Below are 27842 nucleotides of genomic sequence, written 5' to 3' on the forward strand. Positions count from 1 at the left end.
CCAGGTGTAGTATCTTACATTTCTCCCTATTGAACCCCATATTGTTGGTTTTGGCCCAGCTCTCTAGGCTATTCAGGTCATTTTGAATTCTGACCCTGTCCTCTGGTGTATTAGCAACCCCTCCCAGTTTGCAGTCATTTGCAAATTTGATTAGCATGCCCTCTATTCCATCATCCAAATCATTTATAAAAATATTGAATAGCACCAGGCCCAGGACAGAACCTTGTGGAACCCCAATAGTCAATTTTTTCCCAGGATGAAGATGAGCCACTGATGAGCACTCTTTGGGTTCAGCCCATCTACCAATTACAAATCCACCTAACAGTAGCTTTGTCTAGCCCACATTTTACTAGCTTTTTTGCAATAATATTATGGGGGACCTTTCCAAAGGCCTTACTGAAGTCAAGGTAAGCTGGTACAAGGGAAAGCAGGATTGTAATTACCGTAAAAATTACTGATCACTTTGGATCAGCGGTCTCAACCTAACCCGCTATGTGGGGAGAGCCACGTGTTCCTTTGGAAGGCAAGTGGAATACAGTGTGATATACTGACAGCTGTTTTAAAAGATGTAACTGTAACTTAAAATCCAGTATCAGAAAAAAATATTAAAATAGATGGTCCCTGTGTGGATAGACAAGTCTGCATGATGGGGCCACCTCCAGTGACTATGTGGCCTGATATAAGAGGGTTCTAAAATCAGTCCTGAAAGACTTCCGGTCGGCGTCAGCGTCTAATGGCCGCCTCCCGTTGAGCTCCGCTCAGGGAGGCTGCTTCGCGAGTTCGGGTCTGACCGCTACGGCGAAGCGGGGACCCCTAAAATCTCAGGCGCGGAAGCCTGAGAGCAAGGAGGCTCGGTGGGCACCTTAAGCGCCCCCCCTTACTGCAAAGGAGCCTTTTTAAAGGCTCCGGAGCGGCATCGGGGAGCGCGGTGCTGAGAGCCGCTACCCAGCCCGTGGAGTGAAGCCGCGTTGCCATTGACGGAGAGCGCCGATTCCTTCCTGACATTCGGAATTTAATTGGATTACCCGTGAGTAAGACTGAACAACATCTTCAAAAGAAAATATCTAGAAATTGGCTGAAAACGGAGAAGGCAAAAAATAAGGAAGTCTGCCTTCCTCGGATTGCATGTAACTAAAGCAACGAAATAGGAAGCTGCAATTTGACAGGAAGCAGCTTTAAAATTGACGGACTCGGATATTGGACTCAAATCCCCCCCGTAGCAGGCAGGGGCAGGGGGGGAAGATTTGTGATTTGTTGTACCTGCATGGAAGAAGCATAGAAGGGGAAATTTCTGCCGTTTTGAACCCTTGGGGAGGACTGCTTGGAAAGTGAGTCACCGGGACTGAGAGCTGTCATCAGAGACTTGCTACAAAGTTGGTGCTTTGCCTTTTTACAATAAGTAAAGACTCTACTTGCCACAAGTCAGGCACTTTGGAAAGATACAATTTGACATTACTTGGAAAATATTGGACAATTGGTTGTTACTTTTGTTACCTCTGAAGGGAACTTTTGTTTCTTTGTACTTGGAACTTTGTACTGCTCCCTCTAGAGGCTGCAGGAAAATAGTTATTATTTTTACTGTAAGGAACAGGCTTGTGGAATTTTCCATCTGAAAATAATTCCCGTGGGAACGACCTTGGGATATGAGTGGCCCAACAGAAGAGAGAATAACAAGAGCTAAGAGTAAAGTTGATCACAAAAGAAGGGGCTCAATTACAAATCCAACTGCAGCTGCTACAACCCTCTCCATGGATACAGTGACAGTAACAAAGGCATTAGTCAAAATAAATGAATCTCTGGAAGTGCTCACAAAGCAGAGCACTGAAAACTCCAAACAGCTGACTGAATTGTCAACAAAATTGGACTTGAATACAGAGACAATAAATAAATTAGTCCAGGAAAATGAGATAACTAGAAAGATTGCGGAGGAGGCAAAAACCTCTGCAGAGGAGGCAAAAACCTCTGCAGGAACTGCACAGGAAAAGTTAGTACCAGTCTGTAAAAAGCTGGAAGAACATGATGCTGCCCTGTCTTTATTGGAACTACAGAGGAAAAGTAGAAATTTGAGATTAAGATTGATCCCAGAAAGCGAAAAGGACAATTTGATAGACTATCTTACAAAAGAATATCTGGAATTTTGGCAGGACAGCTTGAAAGAGGAGGAATTCAAGATAACAACTGCTTTCAGACTGGGCAGGAGACAGAACAGAAAGAGCCCAAGAGACTGCTTGATAACTCTGAGATCTCAGGAGGAGAGAGATAAGATATTAAATTTACATTTTCAAAGAGCCCTTGAGATTGAAGACTTTCGTGTGCAGATTTTTAAAGATATTCCTAAATATATCTTGAAAGTGAGGACCTACTACAAGGATTTGGTCACCCTATTGAGAAAGAACAACATACTATTCAGATGGGAGTTCCCACAAGGCCTGTCTTTCAACTATAAAGGAAAGAAAATCAAGATAAAAACAGTGCAAGATAAAGAACAATTTTTGGCAAGGAACGAGGAGGACCTTTCGAAGGAAACGGTGGAACCTACGGACCTAGAAGACTTACCAGACATTTCAAACCTATCCTTTGGGACTAAAACACCAACAGAAGAAGATCTGCTTGGAGCAGCTGGAGGAGTAACTAAGTAAACAACGAGATGTCTCTGCAAATTCTAAGTTGGAATTGTAATGGACTCAATCTTCCCAGGAAAAGACGGGAGGTTTTCCATATTTTAAAAAAAGAACAATTGGACTTGATTTGTTTACAAGAAACCCACGTGACTAGAGTACATCGAAAATTACTTATTAATAAAAGACTAGGACAAGAATTTATTTCATCGGATAAAGTGAAGAAAAGAGGAGTGGTGATTTATGCAAAGGAAAAGTTGGCCCCTAAATTAATATTTAAAGATGAACAAGGAAGATATTTGGCAATTGAAATTCAAGTTCAAGGAGAAAAATTATTGATAATAGGAGTTTATGCACCGAATGAAGGGAAGTCAGAATTCTTTAAGAAATTGCATGAGACATTAATGGACTTTTTGGACTATAATGTAATTTTAATGGGAGACATGAATGGAGTGGTCTCCACAAATATGGACAAAGCACAAAGACAGGTGATCACCAAGGATGGGAGACTACCTAAGACCTTTTTCGAAATGACTGACAATATGAACTTGATTGACATTTGGAGAACAAGGAACCCTCTTGAGAGAGAGGGAACTTTCGTTTCTGAGGCAAAAATGACTTGGACTAGAATTGACCAAATATGGGTAACTAGTGGGATGGCATCAAAGATTAAGAAAGTAGAAATCTGCCCAAAGACTTGCTCCGACCATAATGCTGTAAAGATGGAGATGAACCCAACAACAGCTGGTTCCTTTAGATGGAGGATGAATGACTCCCTGTTTAGAGATGAAGAGGTGTATAAAAAGGCCCAGAAAGTGGTAAAGGACTACTTTGAGATAAATCTGAGAACAGAAGTGGAAAAAAAGAGTAATTTGGGACGCAAGTAAAGCCGTCATGCGAGGATTTTTAATACAACAGAATGCCATAAAAAGGAAGAGACAGAATGAGAAGAAGGACAAGATCTTGGAAAAGATAAAAGAAGGAGAAAAAAGATTGAGATCTAAACCAAAGTCACATGAAATTTTGAGAGAAATTAAGTTTTACCAGAGACAATATATGGAACTGATGAATCAAGAGATAGAATGGAAAATAAAACAAATGAGACAGAAGACATTTGAATCGGCAGATAAATGTGGGAAACTCCTGGCATGGCAACTGAAGAAGAGACAAAAACAGAATACGGTTACAAATCTAGAAGTGGAGGGAAAGAGCATTTATAAACCAAATGAGATTAGAAACTGTTTTCAGAGTTATTTCAGGAGACTTTATGCACAAGGGCCGGTGAATGAAAAAGAAATAGAAGAATTTCTTTAAAAATATGGATTACAAAAAATTTCTGAACAAAGTAAAGTGATTTTGAACCAGAAGATAACTGATCAAGAAATTGAGGGAGCCATTCAAAATATGCAATTGGGAAAATCTCCAGGGCCTGATGGACTGACCTCCAGATACTACAAAGCTTTGAAAGAATGGCTTATACAACCGTTGAAGGAGGTCTGTAACGAAATTTTAGAGGGGAAGAAGGCACCTGAATCGTGGAAAGAAGCGTATATTACACTTATACCAAAGTCAGAGACTGAGAAGAATCAGGTTAAGAACTACCGCCCTATATCATTACTTAATGTGGATTACAAAATTTTTGCAGACATTTTGGCAAAAAGATTGAAGAGAGTTTTGGCGGGGGAGATTCACAAAGACCAAGCGGGCTTTCTTCCAGGAAGACATTTGTCAGACAATGTGAGAAACATAATAGATATTATGGAGTTACTGGAAGTTAATATTAATACTAAGGCAGTATTAATATTTGTGGATGCGGAGAAAGCCTTTGACAACATTTCTTGGAGTTTTATGAAAAAGAATCTCCAAGGGATGGGGGTAGGCCAAGGTTTTGAGAATGGTATAGGTGCAATTTATTCTGAACAAAAAGCAAAATTGATTGTAAATAATGTGGTAACAGAAGAATTTGCTATTGAAAAAGGGACACGACAGGGATGCCCAATATCCCCACTACTTTTTATATCTGTCCTGGAGGTCTTATTAAACATGATTAGAGGGGACCAGCTGGTTAAAGGGATTCAGGTCGGAGCTAAACAGTATAAACTGAGAGCGTTTGCAGATGACCTAGTACTAACTCTACAAGAGCCAGACACTAGTACGAAAAGAGTTTTAGAGTTAATACAAGTATTTGGTCAAGTAGCAGGTTTTAAGTTGAACAAACAAAAAACGAAAGTATTGGACAAAAATCTAACAGTTGTCGAAAGAGAGAAGTTTCAGAGTGAAACTGGTTTAATGGTAGCAAAGAAGGTGAAATACCTGGGGATTAATTTGACATCTAAGAATGTAAACCTATTTAAAGATAATTATGAGAAATGCTGGACAGAAGTGAAGAAAGATCTAGAAATATGGTCAAATTTGAGGCTCTCCTTGTTAGGCCGAATTGCTGTTATCAAGATGAATGTTTTGCCGAGAATGTTATTTTTGTTCCAAACACTGCAGATTTTGGATAAAATGGACTGTTTCAAGAGGTGGCAAAAAGATATATCTAGATTTGTCTGGCAGGGCAAAAAGCCCAGAATAAAATTTAAGATACTAACTGATGCAAAAGAAAGAGGGGGGTTTGCCCTGCCGGATTTAAAATTGTATTACGAATCAGCGGCTTTCTGCTGGCTGAAAAACTGGCTGCTTCTTGAAAACACAGACATTTTGGATTTGGAAGGGTTCAATAACAGATTTGGCTGGCATGCATATATATGGTATGACAAGGTTAAAATCCATCAAGGCTTCAAAAACCATATTGTTAGGAAAGCATTATATAATGTTTGGATTCGATATAAAGATTTGTTGGAAAATAAAACCCCCAGGTGGTTGTCACCAATGGAAGCTAAGGAAGTGAAAAAACTCAATATGGAATCCAATTGGCCAAAATATTGGGAAATTATAGAGTACGAGGAGGGAAAAGTGAAATTGCAGAGTTATGAGAAATTGAAGTTTAAAGTAAGAGACTGGCTTCATTACTACCAGATAAATGAAGTCTTCAAACAGGACAGGAAAATTGGCTTCCAGGTGGAGAGGTCAAAATTAGAAACAGAGCTTTTGGAACCCAATACTAAGAATTTGTCAAGAATGTATAACTTGCTGTTGAAATGGAATACACAGGATGAGACAGTTAAATCAGCTATGATTAAATGGGCACAAGACATTGGTCATGACATTATGTTCGCTGACTGGGAACAGTTATGGACTACCGACATAAAGTTTACGGCATGTAACGCCTTAAGAGAGAACATTATGAAAAGGATCTATAGGTGGTACATGACCCCAGTCAAGCTCGCAAAAATTTATCATACGCCCAATAACAAATGTTGGAAATGTAAGGAAACTGAAGGCACTTTCTACCACCTTTGGTGGACGTGCCCAAGGATCAAGGTCTTCTGGGAAATGATTTATAATGAAATGAAAAAGGTGCTTAAATGCACTTTCGTGAAGAAACCAGAGGCCTTTCTCCTGGGCATGGTAGGCCAATTGGTGTCAAGGAAAGATAAGACATTTTTTATGTATGCGACAACAGCAGCAAGAGTACTCTTAGCAAAGTACTGGAAGACACAAGAACTACCCACATTGGAAGAATGGCAGACAAAGGTGATAGACTACATGGGACTGGCTGAGATGACTGGCAGAATCCGTGACCAAGGGAAAGAGACGGTGGAAGAAGATTGGAAGAAATTTAAAGTTTATCTTAAGAATTGTTGTAAAATTAATGAGTGTTAAAATGTCTTGGGTAATGTAAAATAGAATTGCAGTGACAAACAATTGGATATGAGAAAAAGAATTTAAAGAAAGTGCTACAAGTAATTGAAATTAGGGGTTGCTGGAAAGATTTAAAACAGGGATGCAGAAAAGGGAGGTATGGGGAAGTCGCTGAAAGAAGGTTTAAGGAAAAAAAGGTTAAGAAATTATACGTGTTTATATGTTTGTTTGTTTATGTATTGTGTTGTATTGTCTTTTAATATGTGTTGAAAAACCAATAAAAAATTTATAAAATAAAATAAAATAAAATCAGTCCTGAAAGTAGACTGATTGAGAATGACACACGCATAGCTTTTGCTCTTCCATTAACCGGGTGAGCTGAAGCAAATTCTTGCCTCCCTTTGGGCTTAGCAGTATTTCCTACAGCATTCTTGTTGAAGGGCATTGGAGAGTTAGGTGAGGGTCACTTTTCTGTTTTTCCATCAAGCCACCAGACAAGAATGCTACAGCATCAGCCCTAAACACTCAGTCTCATAACAAAAAAAATACTCAACAGAGTTAGGGCTGAGGGTAGGGGAGTGGAGGTCATCTGAGGTTGAGTGCTTTCCAGGTGTCTCATAGTCAGTTGGTGATCTTAAGGAGTCCAACCCCTCAGCAGCCTGCACTGAATCAGATGCTGGAGCTACTGTTATCTGTTCCTGCAGTCTGGGGAACTTTCTTCCCGATCTACTCTTCTGTCTTTTATTTCGCTTCAACTGTGTGAGCTGCAACTGACGAGGCTTCCCTGGTTCTGGTGGCATGCCGATAGATTTTGTGGCAGCTATAATATGGTAACAAGTCCTGGATGATGGGCTTGCACACAATGTCCTATACGGACTGTGCATGCATGGCAACCCGTATGAACGCCGCGCGTGCGGCACCCCGTATGGTCGCCAGGAGAGCGGCTGCTCATACAGCCTGTACGGCTGCCATGAGAGGAGCTGCCTGTACGGACGCTACGCGAGCAGCAGCCTGTACAGTCGCCGCGAGAGCAGCTGCCCATATGGCCCATACGGTCGCTGCGAGAGGGGCTGCCTGTACAGTTGCCGCAAGAGTGGCAGCCCACACGGACGCCGCACAAGCGGCAGCCAGTACAGCGACCGTACTGTCACCCTCCCCCCAGCATGGCACCCCGGGGCACCATCACCCCGCTGCCCCTTCGTATGCCCCTGCAGTCAATCAAATGTACTATGAACAATCTGAAGTCATGCTGGGCACAATTCACCACTAATCCTGTTCTTTTTCTAAAAACACGTGGTGGACTCCAGGAAAGCTGTGAAAAGAGTGAGGATCCATGAGGATCCGTGCTTCAAAACCACGTTTTTGGGCCACGGTATGACCAGGGAGCAGTGGATCTGAGTTTTCTGTGATGCAGGCTGTGCCCCTGGACATGATGTGCGATTTGACGGTGAGCTTCGGTTGGCCCAATGCAAAAAGCATGAGGATCCATGAGGATCCGTGCTTCAAAACCACGTTTTTGGGCCATGGCGTTGCCAGAAAGCCATGGATCCTCGCTTTTTGTGGTGCAGGCTCTGCCCCTGCACATGATATGTGATTTGACAGCGAGTTTGGGTTGGCCCAATGCAAGAAGCGTGAGGATCCATGAGGATCTGTGGTTCGGAACCACGTTTTTGGGCCATGGAGTTGCCAAGAAGCCGTGGATCCGTGATTTTTGTGGTGCAGCCTGTGCCCCTGGCTATGATGTGTGATTTGACAGTGAGTTTGGGGTGGCCCAATGTAAAAAGCGTGAAGATCCATGAGGATCTGTGGTTCGGAACCACGTTTTTGGGCCACGGTTTCACCAGGAGGCCGTGGATCCGTGATTTTCATGGTGGATGCTGTGCCCATGGCCATGATGTTTGATCTGATGGTGACTTTGGGCTGATCTAGTGCAAGAATCATGAGGATCCATGCTTCGGAACCACGTTTTTTGGGCCACAGTATGGCCAGGCAGGTGTGGATCCGAGTTTTTTTGTGGTGTAGGCTGTGCCCCTGGCTATGATATGTGATTTGACGGTGAGTTTGGGTTGGCCCAATGCAAGAAGCGTGAGGATCCATGAGGATCTGTGGTTCGGAACCACGTTTTTGGGCCATGGAGTTGCCAAGAAGCCGTGGATCCGTCATTTTTGTGGTGGATGCTGTGCCCATGGCCATGATGTTTGATCTGATGGTGACTTTGGGCTGATCTAGTGCAAAAATCATGAGGATCCATGAGGATCCGTGTTTTTTAACCATGTTTTTGCACCCCTGCGGCCCCACAAAATAGTGCATGCATGATTTTTTTGATGCTGTCTACAGAGTAAGACATGGTCTACAGTATCATGGTGGTTTTATTTAATTTGAATGAAAAAATCATATGAATTCACGAGGATCCGTCTAGATCCTCCTTTTACCTTTTTCCTTAAAGAAACAACAAAATGAACTGGACTCCTTGGTAGGTTTTGAATAAACATTCACAAACCTTTTATTGGTAATATATAGATAGATAAATTAAGGATGTTTACAATTTTATAACATGTAGAGAATAACGTATGCTGAAAAACCAGAGAGAGGAGCTGAGGGAAGTCCGGGGGGTTGGAGAGTGGGTTTTTTCCTTATTGGGGAGGAAAAAATGGGAGGGGGGATGAGGATGATGTATTCTTGATAAAATGTTATGTTGAAATTCCTAATAATTTTTTTATATATAAAAATATTAATAATAGGAAACTGGAGGAGGGTCTGGGGTGCAATATAACTGTAATAAAGGATAGTAATATTAATATTAATAGGAAACTGGAGGGGGTTTGGAGGGCAATGGGGAACTAGAGGGGGTCTGTGGGGCAAAATAAATTTCATAAAGGACAGTAATATTAATATTAGTAGGAAACTGGAGGGGGGCCTGGGGGGAACATAAGTTAAATAAATGATATTAATATTAATATTAGTAGGACACTGGAAGGAGTTTGGAGGCAATAGAGAACTGGGGGGGGGTCTGTGGCGAACATAAATTTAACAAATGATATGAATATTAATATTAGTAGGAAACTGGAGGGGTCGGGGGCAACATAAATCTAATAAATATTTTTAATATTAATAATAATAGGAAACTGAAGGCGGCTTTGGCTCACCTGAGGGAAATCCCGGCTCTCCTAAACGCGCGGGCGCCATCTTGAACTATCACGTGACGCTGCGGCTCTCGCGACGGGGAAGAAGAGCGGGAAGGAGGGGACAAGGCGGGGTTTGTCACAGGAGGAGATGCGATCGGAGATCGAGAGCGGCTTGAATAGCGGAGCCAGCGTAGGGGGCGAGGCCTGCCTGAGGGAAAGGTAGCGGTGAGTGGTTGGCTGCTTCTGGAGGGCGGGGCTAGCGTGAGGCGAGGAGATGGCGGTTGCTGCAGGAGTGGCGGGGCCAGATAAGAGATGAGTTTCCTTGCAGGAGGAACCGCTCAACTGATGCTGGGGCGGCGCCAGAGAAGGATTCTCTGCAGAAGGAGGAGGGCGGCTGTTGGTGGAGGGGCGTGATTGATTGATTGATTGATAGATAACCCCCCTTTTCCTCCCAAGAGCTCCCAATCCTTCCCTGTCTTGGAGCCCTTTTCACAACAACCCTGCCAAGGTAGGCTGTTAGGCCGAGCGAGTTCACACCACGTGACTGTGACCTGTGTTTATAGTCTCTGAAATGGGGTAGTCGAACCGTAGGGGCTCTAATTAATTGTTATTCATCTTCCACTGCTTTTAATTGTTTTATTTCAGAAAAGGAAATATTTTTTTTTAAGCCAGTTTCCCATACGGGGAGTTGAACCCAGGGCACCTGGGTGAAAACCAAGAATCCTAACTGCTAGACCATATGGGAAACTGTAATGAGTTGTTACTCTTTTGCCACCTATGGTTGCGTTGCCCCGCGCGATATTCTTCCCAGATGACCCTGCGCTTCTCTCCCTGTCAATCATTCCGGCATTCTAGAGCTGGGATTGGTGCCTGGCATGTGGTTGGACTAGATGACCCCTGGGCTCCATTCTCTGTACATCAGTCTTGGCATTCAAAGACTCCTTTTCTCCATTCCCTTCCCAAACATGGCCGCTTCGCGACTCTGCGACGTCCGCTCACAGCGCTTGCCCCTGCCCTTCCTTTACGTGGCTTCGTCACGCTGCCCTTTGCTTGAAGTCACCTGACGCTCCAGCGACGTCGAGGGAGAGGTCGCTCGCGCCGCAGCGTCTCCCCTGCCGATTCTTCCCCCAGCGCGGCCGCCTGTCGTCGGGTGAGTGGATCACGCGAGGCCAGGGCTTTTGCGGCCTAGCCGGGAAAAGAAAAATAGAAGGGAGGGTTTGGCTTCCAGAGAAGCGGGAAGCGCTCTGCACTTGCTCAAAGGCACTCTGGTCCCTGGGGGGTCCCCGGAGCAACCCCAGCGCCTCGGAAGCCCCAAGAGGCGGAAAGCACTCTGCACTTGCTCAGAGCAACTCTGGTTCCTTAGGGGAATGTGGCGCTGGGGAAGGACTGGAGGGCCTGGAGCTCGGAGTCGCCACACCCCGAATACTCCTACTACTAATTTATTATTATTATTATTATTATTATTATTATTATTATTATTATTATTTATTGTTGTTACTATTCTATTATAACTCTAGCCAACGTCCATATTATTATTAATAATAACACTATTATAACTCTTGCCAACTTCCCTAATGATAATAATAATAATAATAATAATAATAATAATAATTATATTACCACTGTAGCCAACTTCTCTGATGATGATGATATTAATAATACTATTATAACTCTAGCCAACGTCTATTATTATTATTATTATTATTATTATCAGGAAAAGGGTAAAAGGCGGATCCAGCTGATTTTAAACGGATCCTCATGAATTTATATATTTTTTTCATTGAAATTACAATGGTACCTTGGATTACATACGCTTCAGGTTACATATGCTTCAGGTTACACACTCCGCTAACCCAGAAATAGTGCTTCAGGTTAAGAACTTTGCTTCAGGAGAAGAACAGAAATCGGGCTCTGGCGGCGCGGTGACAGCAGGAGGCCCCATTAGCTAAAGTAGTGCTTCAGGTTAAGAACAGTTTCAGGTTAAGAACGGACCTCCGGAACGAATTAAGTACTTAACCCGAGGTACCACTGTAACTAAAACCACCATGATACTGTAGACCACGTCTTACTCTGTAGGCAGCATCAAAAAAATCATTCATCCACTGTTTCATGGGGCCGCAGTGGCTCAAAAACATGGTTAAAAAACACAGATCCTCACACTTTTTGCACTGGGCCATCCCAAGCTCACTGTCAAATCACATATCATGCCCATGGCCACAGCCTGCACCACAAAAAACTCAGATCCACGGCTTACTGGCAACTCCATGGCCCAAAAACATGGTTCTGAAGCACGAATCCTCATGTATCCTCAAACTTTTTGCATTGGGCCACCCCAAACTCACTGTCAAATCACATATCATGCCCATGGCCACAACCTGCACCACAAAAAAACTCAGATCCACGGCTTACTGGCAACTCCATGGCCCGAAAACTTGGTTCTGAAGCACGAATCCTCATGGATCCTCAAACGTTTTGCATTGGGCCAAACCTAACTCACCGTCAAATCACACATCATAGCCAGGGTCACAGCCTGCACCACAAAAATCTAGGATCCACGGCTTCCTGGAAACTCCATGGCACAAAAACGTGGTTCCGAAGCACGGATCCTCATGGATCCTCAGAGTTTTTGCATTGTTGTTGTTGTTTAGTCGTTTAGTCGTGTCCGACTCTTTGTGACCCCATGGACCAGAGCACGGCAGGCACTCCTGTCTTCCACTGCCTCCCACAGTTTGGTCAAACTCATGCTGGTAGCTTCGAGAACATTGTCCAACCATCTTGTCCTCTGTCGTCCCCTTCTTGTGCCCTCCATCTTTCCCAACATCAGGGTCTTTTCCAGGGAGTCTTCTCTTCTCATGAGGTGGCCAAAATATTAGAGCCTCAGCTTCTCGGTCTGTCCTTCCAGTGAGCACTCAGGGCTGATTTCCTTAAGAATGGAATTGGGGAAACCCAATTCCATTCTTAAGAAAATTGCATTGGTTTGCCAGCTCCCAGCTCGTGATGGGGCGCAATAGTCACCTGTAGCCGCCATCAGGAGTCCCGGTGTGAAACTGGATGCTTCTGTCTCTATGGAGGCATTGGTCACAAATGTAGCCAAATTGGAATTTTTGAATCTATGTCAGCTTAGGCGATCGGTACCGTACCTGTACCTTTCCAGCCTAGCCATGGTGATCCATGCAGTAGTCACCTGCAGACTGGACTCTACACCTGAGCTGGAGAGGGCAGGGTATAAATGCGATAGATAGATAGATAGATAGATAGATAGATAGATAGATAGATATGCAGGGCTACCCTTGAGACTGCTCCAGAAACTCCAAATGGTCTAAAATGCAGATGCATGAGTTCTTACTTGGACTTTGTGGAGAGCCCACATTCAATTGGTTGCTCATCAGCTGGATTGGCTCCAGGTGGAGTATCGAATCAGGTTCAAGGTTTTGGTGCTAACCTTTAAATCCCTAAACAGTCTGTGACCTTTCTTATCTGTGGGAATTATCTTCCAATACACCCCCCAAAGAGCGTGACGCTCATCTAACAGCAACCTACTGGTGTTCCCTTTTTTAAAAAATAATTTTTATTAGGTTTTTTTACAAATATAGCACATACTACAACAAAGAAAAAAGAAACAGAATCACAAACCTAAGCAAAAATAAAAAAATAAAAACATAACAACAAACACCTAACAACATAACACAAATTAATTAGTAGTTGTTTAAACATCTAGCCTTATAAACATAGTTTGGACTTCCTCTGGGCCCTCCCATCTGATTTTCCTTGTATTTGAATGTAGCAGTTTTCTAATATCATTATTAAAACACAGTATTCCAATTAAAGTCCAATTTCTTAACTTTTCTTAAAGTTCTAGATCTCATTTATTTAATCAACTCCTAATTTAATCCTAGGCCTATTTAGTACTTTAAAGCAATTTCTAATTTTTAATATTACAATATTTATTCAAATAGTCTTTAAATTTCTTCCACTCTTCTTGGTATTCCTCTTCTTTCTGGTCGCGGATTCTTCCAGTAAGGTCAGCCAACTCCATATAGTCCACCATTTTCATCTGCCATTCTTCCACAGTTGGTAATTCTTGTGTTTTCCATTTCTTGGCTATTAAAATTCGGGCAGCAGTTGTGGCATACAAAAATAACTTTACATCTTTCTTGGGTATTTCAAAACCCATTATTCCAAGTAGAAAGGCCTCTGGTATTTTTATAAATGTATATTTCATCATTTTTTAAAATTCATTATAAATCTTTTCCCAGAAGGCCTTCACCTTGGGACAGGTCCACCACATGTGATAAAAGGTACCTTCCTTTTCTTTACATTTCCAACATAAATTATCACAGTTATGATAAATCTTAGCTAATTTAACAGGGGTTAAGTACCACCTATACATCATTTTCATAATATTTTCCTTTAACATCATACATGCAGTAAACTTAACCCCTTTCTTCCATAACTTCTCCCAATCCTCCATCATTATATTGTGTCCCACATCTTGTGCCCAGTCAATCATAACCGATTCAATTTGTTCATCCTTTGTATGCCACTCCAACAACAAATTATACATTTTAGACATATTCTTAACATTAGGGTCTAACAACTCTGTTTCCAATTTGGCTTTTTCTGTTGCAAAACCATTTCTCTTATCAATCTTGAATAGTTCATTAATTTGATAGTATTGAAGCCAATTCACTTTATCTTTAATTTGTTCAAATGGTTTTAATTTAACTCCTTCATTGTCCTCTAACAATAAATCTGAATATCTCAACCATTTATTTTCCATATTTAGCTTTTTTGGGGCCTGTTCTTCCATTGGTGAAATCCATTTGGGTGTTTTTCGTACCAAGAGATCCTTATACCTACTCCATACATTGTATAGCGCTTTTCTAATTATATGATTCTTAAAACCACTATGGGCCTTTATCTTATCGTACCATAGATATGCATGCCAACCAAATTGATTGTCCAATCCCTCCAGGTCCAAAATATCTTCATTATCTAATTTAATCCAATCTTTAATCCAGTAGAAGGCCACAGCTTCAAAGTATATCTTCAAATCAGGCAGGGGAAAACCCCCTCTTTCTTTTACATCCATAAGTAGTTTATATTTGATTCTAGGTTTCCCCCCCCCCCCGCCATATAAATTTGGAGAGCGCCTTCTGCCTTTCTTTAAAACATTTAACATTGTCAATAATAGGTAAGGTTTGAAATAAAAACAGCATTTTCGGCAATACATTCATCTTTACCACCGATATTCGGCCCATAAGTGAAAATTTTAAATTTGACCATATCTCTAGATCTCTTTTTATTTCATTCCACACTTTTCCATAATTATCCTTATATAGATTTACATTTTTCGCCGTTAAATTCACACCCAAATATTTAACCTTTTTCAAAAAGACCAGGCCTGTCTTTTCAATAAGGATTTTCCTTTCATCATTATCTAAGTTTTTATCCAAAACTTTGGTTTTGCTCTTGTTTAATTTAAATCCTGCCAGTTGCCCAAACTCCTGAATCATCTCCAATGCCTTTTTTATTGTTAAAATAATTCAACATTAATACACATACAAACATACATTTCATACAACATACCTACATACATACAACATACCTACACTCAATCCCACAGATAATTCCCATCACCATCCACCACCCCTCACCCTTTGTGTTAGACTTCCAGTCTACTCAATTGCAATTTCTTTCCACTTCTATTACTTTCTTTCACACACCTTTAACCTAATTTCATACTTCTTTTTCTATTACACATTGTTATCCATCTTATTTAGTATTCCAATATTTGAAACAAAAATTGTTTATTCTAATAGGAGTTCTGATTTTTCGATATAGTTTTGCAAGTATCTTTTAAACACCTTCCAGTCCCTGTCTGCCTTCTCTTTTGAGATCCTTCCAATTTCTCCCATTGTTTTGGATATATTGTAGTACTCCAATAATTTGGCAAGCCACTCTATCTTTGTTGGTACAGTACCACTTTTCCAATTTTTCGCAATCAATAGCCTTGCGGCTACTGTTGCGTATAAATATAAGGTCTTGTCTTCTTCCTTTAGGCTTCCTGGCACTATTCCCAATAAAAAACCTTCTGGTGTTTTCCCAAATGAATATCTGAACATTTTTTTCATTTCGTTATATACTGTTTTCCAAAATTGTTTGATGTTTAAACAATTCCACCATATATGTATCATAGTACCTTTTCCAGTGTTGCATCGCCAGCAGACATCGCTACAATTTTTATTCATTTTTGCTATTCTTTCAGGTGTTAAATACCATCTGTGTTGCATTTTGAGATAATTTTCTTTCAATATATAACACATAGTGAATTTCATATCTTCCTTCCACAATTTTTCCCATTGTTCAAACATAATATTTTTCCCAATATCTTGCGCCCTTTTGATCATTGATGCTTTAACCAATTCATCCTTTGTTTCCCACTCTAAGATCAGATTATACAATTTAGATATATTTTTTGATTTTTTAAGGAATGTGAAAAGTTGTGAAAAATATGGAAATTGTCAGATAGGCTGACGGAAGTCTATAAGATGTATAAGTTAAATTGGATGTTAAATTGTAATTGGATTGGTTATTGCAAATTTGAATAAAAATTAATTAAAAAAAAAAGATTATACAATTTAGATATATTTTTTGATTTTTCTTGTATTAAGTATCGAATTTTGATATTTCTTTTTCAAATCCTAACTTTTTATCTTTCGCTAATCTGTACTTAATTTGAATATATTGACACCAATCACTAATATGAGCTTTAATTTCTGTATAATCCTTTAATTCCAATTCTCCGTTTTCTTCCTTTAATACCATTTTATAGGTAGCCCAGTTTTCTTTCATATTTAATTTTTTCACTGCGATAATTTCTGCTGGTGATGTCCACCACGGAGTTTTCGGTTCTAGGAATCTTTTATATTTCTCCCATATTTTATATATAGACTTTCTGACTATATGCCCTAGGAAGCCTTTATGCACTTTGACTTTTTCATCTATTAGAATCATCTCCAATGCTTTTAATGCACTGGTTTCTGGATCCTGTAGAGTTAACGCCAAATCATCCACAAAGGCTTTTAATTTATACTGGTTAGATCCTACTACAATGCCCTTAACTTCCTCTTCTTTCCTCATCATATTTAGCAATACCTCCAGAACCAAAATAAATAATAGAGGGGAAAGTGGGCACCTGCCTTCTCGATTCTAATTTCCTCTAATACCACATTATTGACAATAATTTTAGCTTTTTGTTCAACATAGATCGCCTTAATACTGTTTAAGAATTTTTGACCAACCTCAATTTTTTCTAATTTTTTTTTCCATAAAAAGCCAAGAAATATTGTCAAAAGCCTTCTCCGCGTCAATAAACATTAATAATGGTTTACAGTTTTCTTTTAGCCTCTAATTTTTCTAATATGTCAATTATATTCCTAATATTATCTTGCATATGTCTCCCAGGCAGAAATCCTGCCTGGTCTTTATGTATATATTCTATTAAGACCTTTTTCAATCTATTGGCCAAAATATTTGCAAATATTTTATAATCCACATTAAGTAATGAGATTGGTCTATAGTTCTTAACATCCAATCTATCTTGTTCTGGTTTCGGTATCAGAGTTATGTATGCATCTTTCCAGGTTTCAGGTGCTTTCTCCCCTCTTAAAATCTTATTACATACATCTGCCAACGGTTGAATTAGCCAATCTTTCAAAGTTTTATAATATTTGGCAGATAAACCATCTGGTCCTGGGGCTTTGCCTAATTGCACCTGATTTATAGCTGTCTCAACTTCCTGTCTTGTAATCTTGTCATTGAGTAAGGATCTTTTATATCCGGGAATTTTCTGCAGTTCATTTACCTTAAGAAATTGCTCAGTTTTATCCGTATCTTCTTTACCTTTTTTATCCAGTTGTTTGAAATATTTCTGAAAACATTTCCTTATGTCTGCAGGGTTTTCCACAGATTTCCCATCCGATACAATGTTTGTGATAGTATTTTGTTTCTGTCTTGTTTCTGTCTCTTTTTTAATTGCCAGGCAAACAATTTTCCACACTTATTTGCAGATTCAAAATTTCTCTGTTTCATTAATTTTATTTTCCATTCTGTTTCTTGATTTATAATTTGAGAAAATTGAATCTGCAAAGCTTTAATTTCTTTTTGTATTTGTTGGCATTTTGGCCTTGATCTTAAACTCTTTTCTTTGTGTTTTAGTTGAGATAGAATTTTTTCTTTTTTTCTCATCTTGTATCTTTTTCTTAATCGAATTCTGTTGTATGAGGAAACTTCTCATCACAGCTTTACTGGCATCCCAAATGACTCTTGTTTCTACCTCTGTATTTGTATTTAATTCAAAATAATCTTTTAGAGTCCTTTGGGCCTTGCAAATCATCTCTTCATTCCTCAACAACTCATCATTCATCCTCCATCTGAAGGAACCCTGCAGACACAATTTCATTTCCAAAGACACTGCATTATGGTCGGAGCAAGTCCTCAGAGAAATTTGAGTTTTACAAACCCTGGGGACCAAATCTCTAGTAATCCATAAATAATTGATTCTCGAAAATGTTTGGCTTGAATTTGAGAAAAAAGTATAGTCTCTTTCCATAGGGTTCCGTAGCCTCCATATGTCTGACAGATCGTATTTATCCATCATATCAAAGAATAGCTTTGGTAATTTGCCAGCGTTTTGAAGTTTTTGTTCTTGTGACTTATCCATAAATGTTGAGACTACTCCATTCAGGTCCCCCATTAAAATCAATTTGTAATCCAGATAATCATTAAGTTTTAGGTCCAAGTTCTTAAAAAATTCCACTTTTCCATCATTTGGTGCATAGATTCCCAATAAAAGAAATTTGTCACCTTGTGCAGTAATTTCAACAGCAATGTATCTCCCCTCCTCATCCTTAAACAACAACTTGGAATTCCATTTTTCTTTAACATAAAAAAACCACGCCTCTTTTTTTAACTTTGTCTGATGAGATAAATTCCTGTCCAAGTTTTTTATTCTGTATGATCTTTCTATGAAGTCTAATAAAATGTGTTTCTTGAAAGCAAATTATATCAAAATTCTGTCTTGCCAAAACATGATAAACTTGGTTCCTTTTTCACTGAGAATTCAAACCATTCACGTTCCCGGAGTAAATTTTTAGGGACATCCTAATTTTTTGGGCCTACTGCCCCTGCCCCCAATGAAGAGGGACTTTCCAAACCAAGCTCTTTTGCGTTTTTCTCCAGAAATCTCTCTTTCTCTCCAACAGTTCTAATTCTATTGTTTTCTTCCTTGAAATTTAAAAGAGAGACCCTCTGGGAACTCCCACCTGAAAAAAATGCTTTTTTTCCCTTAAAGCAGTCACCAAATCTGTGTAAGTATTTCTTAAGGCCAAAAAATGTTTTGGGATCTCTTTAAATAAAATTACCCCCTTCCCTTTTTTTATAGTGATGTCCCAGAATAATTTCTCTTTGTTCTTTTGTTTTAAAAATCACCATGCAATCATGTGTGATCTTAGAGTCTTTCTTCGGGCCAAATCTGTAAGCCTTATCAATCCAGGAATTTATTTTTTTTTTTTTTTTTAAATAATTTTTATTACGTTTCTTTTCATAATTTTGACAATTCAATACAATACAGAAAAACCCAAATACAAGAAACAATTTTTGATTTTTTTAACAAAAAAGAAAACCATTGGACTTCCCCACACCTTCCAGATCTGCGTTCTTTGTAGTAGCAATATCAGCAATTTGTTACCTTATTTCAAACCTTGTTGGAACTTTCCATTATTATGTACCCATATTCAGTATATTGTATCTTAACTTTGTTACCTTTTAAAATAAACATAAAATGTTTGATTCACATTGACTTCTTTTCTCATTTGTCATTAATTTTACCATTTGCTTAATCATATTTGCTAAAGCGTAACCTTTCCAAAAACATGCACTGTCTTAAAGTTCATACAGCTTATAGTATTTTTGCAAATAGTCTTTAAATTTTTTCCAATCCGCCTCGACTGATTCTTCATCCAAATCTCGGATTCTGCTGGTCATTTCAGCTAGTTCCATATAGTCCATCAACTGCGTCTGCCATTCCTCCAACGTGGGTAAATCTTGTGTCTTCCAATTCTTTGCGATGAGTATTCTTGCTGCTGTGGTAGCATACATAAACAAAGTTCTATCTTTCTTTGACACTTTCTGGTCTACCATGCCCAGCAGGAAGGCCTCTGGTTTCTTGGGAAAGGTATACTTAAATACCTTTTTCAGTTCATTGTAAATCATTTCCCAGAAGGCCTTCACTTTTGGGCAGGTCCACCAGAGATGAAAAAATGTCCCTTCTGCCTCCTTACATTTCCAACATTTGTTATCAGACAGGTGATATATCTTAGCTAGCTTGACTGGGGTCATGTACCACCGGTATAACATTTTCATAATATTTTCTTTCAGGGCACTACATGCCGTGAATTTTATCCCGTTGTTCCATAACCTTTCCCAGTCTTCAAACATAATGTTATGTCCGACATCCTGTGCCCATTTTATCATGGCAGATTTAACTGTCTCATCCTGTGTATTCCACTTAAGCAGCAAGTTGTACATTCTCGATAATACCTTAGTTTTTGGTTCTAACAATTCTGTCTCCAATTTCGATTTTTCCACTTGGAAACCAACTTTTTTATCCAATTTAAAAACCTCTTGAATTTGAGCATAGTGTAACCAATCTCGCACCTTATTTTTTAGTTTATCCTTACTCTGCAGTTTCCAGTTGTCTCCAATTTTTTCGATTATTTCCCAATATTTCGGCCAATAGGCCTCCATATTGGGTCTTTTTCGAGCCTTGGCCTCCACTGGTGATAGCCACCTCGGGGTTTTACTCTCTAATAAGTCCTTATATTTCATCCAGACTGCAAAAATTGATTTTCTGACAATATGATTTTTGAACAGTTTATGAACCTTAACCTTGTCGTACCATAGATATGCATGCCAACCAAAAGCATTATCAAACCCTTCCAGATCCAGGACATCAGTGTTTTCTAACAAAAACCAATCTTTCAACCAGCAGAAGGCTGCAGATTCATAATATAACCTCAAGTCCGGCAGGGCAAACCCTCCTCTTTCTTTCGAGTCAGTTAGTATTTTAAACTTTATTCGAGGCTTTTTGCCCTGCCAGACAAACCCAGATATATCCTTCTGCCATTTTCCAAAACATTCCACTCTGTCCACGATCTGTAGGGTCTGAAACAAAAATAACATTTTCGGCAATACATTCATCTTTATAGCTGCTATTCGACCCAACAAGGAAAGTTTCAATCTTGACCAAATTTCTAAGTCCTTCTTAATTTCCGACCAACATTTTTCATAATTGTCTTTAAATAAGTTCAAATTTTTGGAAGACAAATAGATCCCTAGGTATTTCACCTTTTTAACCACATTTAATTCTGTTTCTCTCTGAAACCCCTCTGTTTCTGTAGATGTCAAGTTTTTGGCCAAAACCTTAGTCTTTTGTTTGTTCAACTTAAATCCTGCAACCCGACCAAACTCATGAATAAGTTCTAAAACTCTTTTTGTACTGGGTTCTGGCTCCTGTAATGTCAAAACTAAGTCATCTGCAAAAGCTTTCAGTTTATATTGTTTCACTCCGACCTCTATCCCTTGTACCAACCGGTCCTCCCTAATCATGTTCAATAGCACCTCCAGGACTGAAATGAATAAAAGAGGGGATAGAGGGCACCCTTGTCGTGTCCCTTTTTCAATTTTAAATTCCTCCGTCACCACATTGTTCACTATTAATTTAGCTTTCTGTTCTGAATAGATTGCTTCTATTCCATTTTCAAACCCCCGTCCCACTCCCATCCCTTCCAAATTTTTCTTCATAAACTTCCAAGATATATTATCAAATGCTTTCTCCGCATCAATGAAGATTAAAACCGCCCTTGTGTTCCTATTGGTTTGCAATAGTTCCAAAATGTCAATGATGTTTCTGGTATTTCCATATAAATGTCTACCAGGGAGAAAGCCAGCTTGGTCCTTGTGAATTACTTCATTTAAGACCTTTTTAAGTCTGCTTGCTAAAATGTCTGCAAATATTTTGTAATCCACATTCAGGAGTGAGATGGGACGGTAGTTCTTAAGCTGGGTCTTTTCAGATTCTAGCTTGGGTATCAATGTGATGAATGCTTCTTTCCACGTTTCCGGTGCCCTCTTCCCCTCCATGATCTGGTTGCATACCTCCATCAAAGGCTGTGTCAAGTAGTCCTTCAAAGTCTTGTAGTATTTGGAGGTAAGCCCATCCGGGCCTGGAGATTTGCCAAGTTGCATATTCTGAATGGCACCTTCAATTTCCTGTTGAGTTATTTTACAATTCAAGATTGATCTTTTATCTTGGGTTATTTTTGGTAGTCCATTTATCCTTAAAAATTGATCTATCTCCAACTCTTTCTGAGGCCCTTGTGCATAAAGTTCTTTGAAGTATCTGTGGAAGCACTTCCTGATTTCTTCTGGTTTCTGAACCATTCTTCCTTCAATCTCTAGATTTGTCACTGTATTTAACTTTTGTCTTTTTTTCAGCTGCCAAGCTAGCAGCTTTCCACATTTGTTTGCTGATTCAAACGATCTTTGCTTCATCTGTTTGATTTTCCATTCGATCTCTTGATTTATCAGTTTAGAGTATTGTGCTTGATGGAATTTGATTTCTCTCAGCACTTCCTTTGACTTGGGATTGGTTCTCAGTTTCTTCTCACCTTGATATATTTTCTCCAATATTTTATCCTTCTTTCCATTCCAGAGCTTTTTCTTGATTGTATTTTGTTGTATCAGAAACCCTCTCATAACGGCTTTACTTGCGTCCCAGATCATTCTTTTTTCAACTGTAGTGTTCAGGTTGATTTCAAAATAGTCCTTTAACGTTTTTTGGGCCTTTTTCACAATCTCTTGATCTCTTAATAAGGTGTCATTCATTCTCCATCTGAAGGAACCGGTTTGGGTAAGTCTAAGTTCTAGTTTCAAAGCATTGTGGTCGGAGCATGTTTTTGGGCAGATTTCCACCTTTCTAGTCTTGGGTGCCAGCCCTCTAGATGTCCAGATTTGGTCGATCCTTGTCCATGACAGGTGGGCCTCAGAGAAGAAAGTTCCTTCTTTACCTAGGGGGTTTTTTGTCCTCCATATATCAATCAGATCCAAATTGTCAATCAGTTCAAAGAAAGTTTTAGGCAGTCTGCCATCTGATGTTAAGTTTTGATTTTGAGACTTATCCATATGTGTAGATACCACTCCATTCATGTCTCCCATCATTATGATGTTGTTGTAGTCCATATAGTCCAGCATGGTCTCATGCAGCTTCTTAAAAAATTCTGATTTCCCGTCATTTGGCGCATATATTCCTAATATCAAAATTTTTTCTCCTTGTGTCTGGATTTCAATCGCCAAGATTCTTCCTTGCTCATCTTTAAATACAAATTTTGGTGCCAGGCTCTCCTTGGCATATATCACCACGCCTCTTTTCTTAACCTTGTCTGATGAAATAAATTCTTGGCCTAGTCTTTTGTTAACTAAGACTTTTCTGTGAAGCCTGGTCACATGGGTTTCTTGTAAACAAATAATGTCCAATTGTTCTTTCTTCAATATGTGAAATATTTTCCTTCTTTTTTCCGGAGAATTTCCGCCATTTATATTCCAACTAAGTAGCTGCAGAGACATCCTGTACTGTTTTGTTACACCTAGAGTGGTGTATCTTCTGGTCCCGAGGGTGTAGGGCCTGCTCCGCCTCCAGGCGGAATCCCAACTTGTGGTAGAGGACAAAGTGCTGCTGCTTCTTTTTGGAGATCTTCACCGTGATCGTGCAGGAACTTTTGTAAATCCTCTGGTGTTTTTATCTTTACCTTCTTCTGCTTGTAAGTAAATGATAACCCTTGTGGAAACTCCCACCTATAACGAATTGTGTTGATTCTCAGCAGTCTTGCCAGTTCTGAATAAGTGGTTCTCAAGTCCAATAACTGTTTTGGGATGTCTCGGTAAATTTCCACCCTTTTATCTTGTATCACCAATGTATTTGCGAAATGTAGGCCTAATATTTTGTCTCTCTCTTCCCTTGATCTCAAAATTATCAAACAATCTCTGGGTCTGTCCTTCCTTACCAATCTTCCCAGCCGAAAAGCTGACACTATTTTAAAGTCAGTTTCTTCCTTAATGCCCCAGAATTTTGAAAATTCTGTTGTCAAAAATCCAATTAAATCTTCTTGTTCAATTTCTGGGATTGCTCTTAATCTGAGGTTATTCTCACGATTTTTCAATTCCACCATCGAGAGGTAGGCTTGTTGTTCACCAATTTGTTTATGCAAAGGTTTAACTTCGCCTCTAACTTCCTCGACCTCTTTTCTAGCTGCCGTTGCAATTTGAACAGCTTCCCCAGCCAAATTACGGTTTTCTTGTGTAGCTCCTTGCAATTTTTCAATTGCTTGTGTATGCTGGGAAACCTGATCTGTCAATTTCTGGATCGAAGATGTAGCTTGGTCAATTTTTGATGATTGGTTGTCAACCTTTTGATTTAAAGCTGCCAACTGCTCCAAGATTTGTTTCAGAACTCCCTCAGATGCTCCTGCTGCCATATCTTCCTCTGCTGGAATTTTAGACTTTTCGGCTTCTGCCTTTTGTACGCCCAGCACAGCTGGAACTGATGATCTGCGTCCCTGAGTCAAAGTTGTTTGTACAAGCTGTGCCTGCTTTTTTTCCTTTTCCTTCTCCTTAGCTTCCTTGGCTTTGGCTGCTCTTGTCTTTCCTGTACCACTCATCAGTCAATGTTCAAGGTCAAATTGTTATTGTCCCATGGGAAAGACAGATCCAATTTAAAAACAATCCAGTGAGAGAGAGTAAACATAAAAAGCTGTTCCCAGGCCTTATATTCCCAAAATCCTCTAGGGGGAGTACCACCAAAGTTTCAAAAAGAAGAAGGCAACTTTTCCGCCATTAAAGTCCCCTGTATGTTAAAAAACAGAAATGCAATAGTCCCAAATGGTAATAAACAAGTCCTGCAGAGTACTTTAAACTTTTAACAAAGTTTCAAAAAGGTGCCTACAATTTGTATCCAGTCCAGCTTGTTAAAGCTCAAAAGCTCAAGGGTATCCATACGTCTGTAAAAGTTTGTAACAATTTGTAACAGTTCCGCAGTTAAACAGTTTCCCCTCCAGCAGCCCGACGATTTGGAATTTAGCTTTGAATGATCTTACTGGGGAGGATCGCTCCAATTTTCCTTTTAAAAAATTGCTCACAAATAAGTCTATCTTTTCTCGTTAACAGTCACTTCTGAAAGTGCATGAAAGTCCCTCTTTAAAACATCCCTTTTCAGCCGCTTTTCGCTTCTCTGATCCCTTGCTTTGATCTTGTAAGCAGCTCCGGGAGGCGGACTTCCTTTTTAACGTCTCCCGGTTACAGCCAAAATTTTTTTCAAGAATTTACTGCCGAATTTAACGTCCTTACTCACGGGTTTGTTGTTTCAGTCGAATCTTTAAAGGAAGAAAGGTCGGCGCTCATCTGCAACAGCTGCGCGGCTTCACTCCCGCAGAAAGAGCGATGAACTCACAGCACCGCTACCCCTCTTTCACTCCGGAGCCCCTTACGGGGTTCCTTTCGCGATTTCGGGGTCGCTCCAGGTGCCCGCCGAGTCCCACGGCCACGAGCTCACTCTGCTCGTGGTTTTTCTTGATGGGTCGTCGCTGTGCCGCAGCGAAACGACCCTTTCCTGCGGAGCCCCTCTTCAGACTAGAAGAGGACCGCCATTACAGTTTCGCGCCGCCTCCGGAAGTCCGATCAATCCAGGAATTTAGTTCTTCTTTTGAGAGATCCCAGTAGGCTGCAAATTCATCAATAAGCCAATCCTTTAAATTATCCTGCTCCTTCTGGGGTGCTCCTCTCAATCTCAAATGGGTCTCCCACTCTTTCAATTGAAGAAACACGATTGAATTCTGAGCTTCCTGCTGAATTGTTTCCAAATCAGGGACTCTTACAGTTTCCAATTGTATCAGTCTTGCTTCATGTGAAGATACATCTGTCTTCACCTCTTTCAAATCTTGCGTGAATTCAACAAAGTCATTTTTTAAATCCTGAATAGATTTTTGATTGCCTCTTACTTCTGCTTTAATTTCCTGAAGAAGTTGCATCACAGACTCCTCAAATGTTGATGACCTAGAGTCCCTCCTTGCTTTTATTTTTGCTTTCTCTGGTCTTTCTGCCTTCTCTCCTTTGTCTCCCCCATCCATACTTTTTTATTTTTTATTTTCCCAAGGTCGGCCTCAGTCACAAGGGGGAGATAGTGGAGCAAACAAGTTCTCTCCCCAGCCTCTCCAATAGCCCCACTGCAAAATAACAGTCTCTCCTTTCCTCATCTTTTTTATCCTTTCTTTACTCTTTTAACTGAGTTCCCAAGAGTTTAGTTTCAAAGTTATAATTTGTATCCAAGGGTAAAGATACTGTTAATAGTAATTTTAGGGTTCTGGCAGCTGAAGTTACTTTGTTTTTCCGAAAGAGGAAAACGCAAGTTGAAAGTATCCGATTCCTTTATGATGTCACAATAGAGCCTAGCCTCCCCCCACTAGGTGGTCCGCTTCCACAAAGAAGATACAACAGTTCAAGCAGTCTTCTGCAGGGAAATTAGTTTTTAATCTTTTACCCCCTGCTAGAAGGGGGAATCTAAGTTTACTTGAAAGTTTTCTGAAAAAAAGAAGTTTTAAGTTGCGGCTTTCAGTTACGTTGGCTGCTTTCACTTTCATTCAGCGGAAGGGATCAACCTCCGTTTTTTGAATCCCTTTCCTTCCAAATTGATAAATCAAATTTTTATTCTTTTACTCACGAATTTGAAATCAAATTTTCTTTGGAGGAATTGGCCGCTCACGATCGCCAGACTCAGAGCTTCGTGCAATGAAGGGAGCGAGTCGATTCCCAAGTGCCTCCGTCTCCAACCCCACTCGCACTCGGCGCTCTTTTTGGAGCTTACTGGGGAGCGGGGGAGTCGTTCCAGACACCCGCAGGAACACCAGGTCCTCAGAATGCTCAATCTGAGGGTTTTTCAGGGTACCACAGCGCTCTAGCGGTTCTCCCCTGCCTTCAAAGCACCAGTGCCCTTTCTGCAAAAGAGCTCCTGTCCGCCATAACGGGCGACCAACTGGAAGTCCAATCCCTACTGGTGTTCCCTGGCCCAAAACATATCCAGCTGTCCTCAACCAGAGCCAGAGCCTTTTTGGTGGAATGCTTTGTCTAATGAGACCAGGGCTCAGTGCAATCTATCTCAGTTCTCTCACTCAGTGGATCATCACCTTGTTGAGGTGAGTGGGCTTGCACATTCCTATGACCCTTGTGAGCGAAGCCGTTGGGAATCTTGTACTCCCAGCAGGGTCACCCAAGGCAGTAGCGTCAAAGGGAATGAAATATGCTCAGAGTCCTGTAGTGATTTCATGCTCTTTATTGCAGCTTGTAAAACAGTGATTGAATTGCCCCCCAAACCTCAGGCTTTTATATACATTATTTACACAATGAGTCCCGTATGATTCTGCTTGCCTCCTGGAGCCTGATTGGTCTTTTCCTGCAAGCCAATCAGTTCTTGCATTCTAGGATCCTACTTGCCTATTGTTCTAGGATCCAAGTTTAGTACATAACAGGGAAGAAGCTAGACAAAGAATGCTCGAAGAAGTCCTCAACGGCAGAACAGGTGGATGATAACAAGCGGTATGTTACAACGGCTGTGATGGCAGATAAAGGCTGCAGCAGTTAGGATCTAGCAATTCGTTGTGACTACTCATCGGAACAGAACCCTACTGCGAAGACTGTGCGTTGGTCAGCGTGCACTGATCTACACACATAAAACAAATTCACACACAGGCGTCTTCCAAAAACCCAATCCAAGCCCCAAAAGTCCCATGGCAATCGGCAAAAGGTTACAGGGGCAGGATTGTGAAATCTGGAAGCCCCTAGTCATGAACCGGCACATGGGCGGTGGATACAGATTCAGTCGTTCTGACTCAAGGAACGAGGCAGTTGAGCCGCTTGGCAGCTGTATCCATGACTGAGCAGCCCTTTTTAGGATCTACTCTGCTCACCCCGAAAAGGGGGAGGGGCTAGAAAAGGTGCCCTAAACATCGTCTGCCTCCCTTTTTCCCTGACTGGATTACCGTGCCCAGTGGGGTCACCACCCAGGGGTTGTAAAATACAATTGAACTTTGGAACATGGAATATATGGACTTTGTCAGATAACACAGACAGCGAACGTCCTAAATGCAGAACTGCCATCATTGCAAGAAAGCTGTGACGTTTTAACATCGATATTGCAGCGCTTCAAGACTCTTGAAGAGCAGGCGAGGGACAACTGAAGGAAGAA

The 27842-nt window shown here is 40.4% G+C and overlaps 1 protein-coding gene and 1 long non-coding RNA gene across 3 annotated transcripts in view; one reads left to right on the forward strand and one right to left on the reverse strand.

Moving 5' to 3' along the window:
* The window catches only part of LOC310753909, a 395356-nt gene that overhangs the window by 325088 nt on the left and 42426 nt on the right, over positions 1-27842 (reverse strand). The window lies entirely within an intron of this gene.
* Positions 10527-27842, forward strand: part of LOC310753899 (ras-related GTP-binding protein A-like) — a 48867-nt gene continuing 31551 nt past the window's right edge. The window contains exon 1 of one of the 2 annotated variants that reach the window (XM_083595247.1): positions 10527-10640. The gene's annotated coding sequence lies outside the window, so the exon portion shown is untranslated. The remainder of the gene's footprint in view (positions 10641-27842) is intronic. The other variant, XM_083595248.1, reaches the window with a different exon arrangement.

Source organism: Podarcis filfolensis, assembly GCF_964270895.1.
Source record: "Podarcis filfolensis genome assembly, chromosome: W".
In the NCBI taxonomy this organism is placed as follows: domain Eukaryota; kingdom Metazoa; phylum Chordata; class Lepidosauria; order Squamata; family Lacertidae; genus Podarcis; species Podarcis filfolensis.